This window comes from Phyllostomus discolor, chromosome 9 (genome assembly GCF_004126475.2).
Source record: "Phyllostomus discolor isolate MPI-MPIP mPhyDis1 chromosome 9, mPhyDis1.pri.v3, whole genome shotgun sequence".
Lineage (NCBI taxonomy): Eukaryota > Metazoa > Chordata > Mammalia > Chiroptera > Phyllostomidae > Phyllostomus > Phyllostomus discolor.
This window is the reverse complement of record NC_040911.2, coordinates 30,022,248-30,025,543: the sequence shown is the minus strand read 5'-3', so window position 1 is coordinate 30,025,543 and position 3,296 is coordinate 30,022,248.

Sequence of the window (3,296 nt, the reverse complement as noted above, 5' to 3'; positions counted from 1 at the left end):
TAAGTATACTGAGGAATGGGACTCACGGGAAAATGAGAAAAGTCCACAATATGGTGTGAAAAGTATGATAGCAGTGGTAATGCCTGAGGTTAGAGGGTTGCTTGCTCCAGAATTTCCACATAGCAGTGACCCAGTGGTAGCCAGGTGGCTGAAAGGGGTGTGGCCTTGAAGGTCTAGCTATCTATCTATCATCTATCATGGGTAGCACCTTACATAAAAGTTACATAAATGTAATGAAAATAAAATTAAAAACAGTGAAATAAAACACACATTATCCACATCAAGTAATGTCAGACAGTACAGCCCAGGCTGCCCACGCACACCTGGCACCTCAGTGCCTGACGTGGGAGAGATACTTTCCAGGATGAGTCCCTGAATTTCCTGTTCAGTAGGTGACGTTGGAGGATGTGCGGGAGCTCACGAGGCAGACAGCTTCGGGTAGCAGGTTTTCTATGGAGTCCAAAGCAAAGGTGAACATCTGTCAGTGAGAGAGTTCCCATTTGAGAGTTTCTGCTTGGAAACCAGTATTCATGGGCATGATGACAAGAACCGGGTGATTAGTTGTTATTTCTCCCTAGCTATGGTGGAACAGGGGAGAGCATAACATCTTTGGACAATGATGCAAATTTCACCTTTGCCCCATCTATGTGGCCTTGGGCCTTCAAAATCCCAGAGAGGGCTATTATTCAAAAAAATTTTTTAAAAGAAAAATATATGGATTCATGCAGCTCTGCCCCAGGCATTTGGCAGGATGCACCAAAGATTTCAGACACATCTAAGAAGTCCATAAATTGGAAAAGACCAAGCTAACATACTTGAAGCAACTAGACAACAGTATCATGTGATAAATCACTGACACGTGCTGCTTAGGCAGGAGATGTCCCAGGATCCCGATGTAATTAGTATTCTGTGGTCTTTCTTTGGTTTACGCGCAGAATGGTTCAAGCAATTCAGTGCAATGTGCAAAGTACTAAGTGGTCCCCTAGTGGCCAGAAAGAGTTAAGACTTCATATACCCTGAGTGAAACGAGGAAGAACGTTCCTTACTCTCACTTTGTCTCCCAGGGTGTCTTTATCTGAGCTGACAAGAGTTTCTGGTTCTAAATCAAGTCATTCTTCAGTTATTACTATTATTAATTATACTGACTTACTCTGCTCCCCAGTGCAGTCCTGAACTTCCATTTCTCATGGCTTACTGATTTAAACAGATCATGCACTTATTTGATGGGCTTCCTATATTAAAAAATGAACTTTTTGAAGAAAGTCACTGAGCTAATGTTATCTACAGAGGTCATGCATCCTAGTTTTCCCAGGGCAGTTCTGGTTTATACTTGTTTTCCCAGTGCAATTATTAGTATCACCTTTTTTTATGATCATACTTGTCCATCATGACAATGAACAATGTGGTCACCCTGTTTCTAGCTCTTGCTCCTTCCCACTCTTTTTGCCCTGCCCGACACTGCAGAAGTGTTGAGATAACAGCCCACAGAGACCCATCTGGATGTGATTTCAGTCACCCCGGCAGTCTCTGGGGTTTATTTGGCTGGTCTTGTTGGCTAGGAAGCCATTCTCTTTTCTCTTCAATACTTCCCCAGGTGCTCAGTCAGCAAAGAGGAGCACTGTTGATTGTTGGTGATTGTGTGCTACCGAGTGCCTTTGTTTGGGTTCCCTCACAGTTTCATAAAGTCACCTCTAAGCCAGGCCGAATGCTTTGACATGTTGGTTGGGCACAATGTGCAGAGCTTGGGTGAGTAAGTTCAGCAAACATGCCACCTGTGAAATACACTACTATGAAAGCTACAATGGTAAAATGAATGTGTTAGCAGTGAGAGAACATGATCTAGACACCAAAACTGAACCAGAACAAAAGGAAATTGTGAACACTGTCAAGATACAGCATAAGCCTCTCCACAATGCCCAAATGCCACCTTTTATCATGGTCAGAACAATATAGACACCTGTAAAACTTAGCCAAGTGAGACTTTCAAACTCGAATTTATGCTTGATATGTCAGAACTAAATTGGTGCATTTATAGACTAGGTGTGTGAGTGCAACATAGTAGAATTGTTTTGGAATCCAGCAATAGACTTGTGAATGCATTGTTAAAATGAAATACACTTGTCTCGCTCAGAACAGATTTCTTAGGAAGCATGCCTATCTCCTTACATAATTTGTTTCAAATAATTTAATAAATTCAGCCACTAAAGTAAGATCTGAATGGGTGATTCAATTCAAAATGCCGAAATAAAATTATTGCAAATGAAGAGACATACAATTACACTCATATTCAGAAAGTGTTTTGTGATTTTGATGAAGACTCAGAAACAAAATATTACTCTTAATGGCTTAAACAGTGCATTTCTTTTATTTTTTCTCTTTTTCTTCTCATTATCCCTGACCTGTTTCCCCTTCTTGCATGCTGCTACTCACATCTTTGCTGTACATATTTGAATGAGATTATGAACTTATGATTTTAGGAGATAAACACACATATTATAAATAATATTACACTGTTTATTTACACATTGTAATCTTATGCTTATGAACAATAAACCTTAAAAATAAAGATCTGCCAAATAGGTACTATAATATATAATAAAATGCATTAAGATGTATAAATAGAATAATAAGATTTGGGGAATTTAGATACCAAGCAGTTACTTATAAAATACCAATGAAATGACTCTGGGTTAATTGGCATAATGCTGGATACAACAAACACCATATATAGTAAATGGACAGGGAAGACTGGCACAGGCCCTGATGGGAGCCACTCTGCACTGGTTCTGATCATAGATCGGTGCAAGTCAAAGGCCTTCACTTAATTCTTTAAGGCCTTTAATTCTGCTAAAGGATTTCCAGGAGAAATTCAGAGGCTATTATTTTATTATTGTAAGATTTTGACCTGGAATGGGTGTCATTCTTTTGTGCAATGAATAGTTAAGCTTTTCTTCCTTACCAGGGATAATGTTGGCCTAATACTGGGATCAGAGTTGAACATAACTTAATTAGCTGAGTGTTCACTGGAACGAAGTGTGGTGCATTCCCCTAAATAGTCAGGTCTAGGTTTGTAAACTTAGAATAATCGAGCCAGTACAGTGACTGTCTGTGTTGGCTGTGAGAGAGCTCAGAGTCTAACTTTAGTGATTACTTGCAGATACATAAAATGTCATGATGCACTTTGTACTGACTTGACTCTTGGTCCATTTGTTTTCTTCTGTCTAATGTTTAACCTATTTTAACTTATGTTAATTTATGTTTTCTGTGGCATGTTAATCTTTGTAAGTCATGCATAG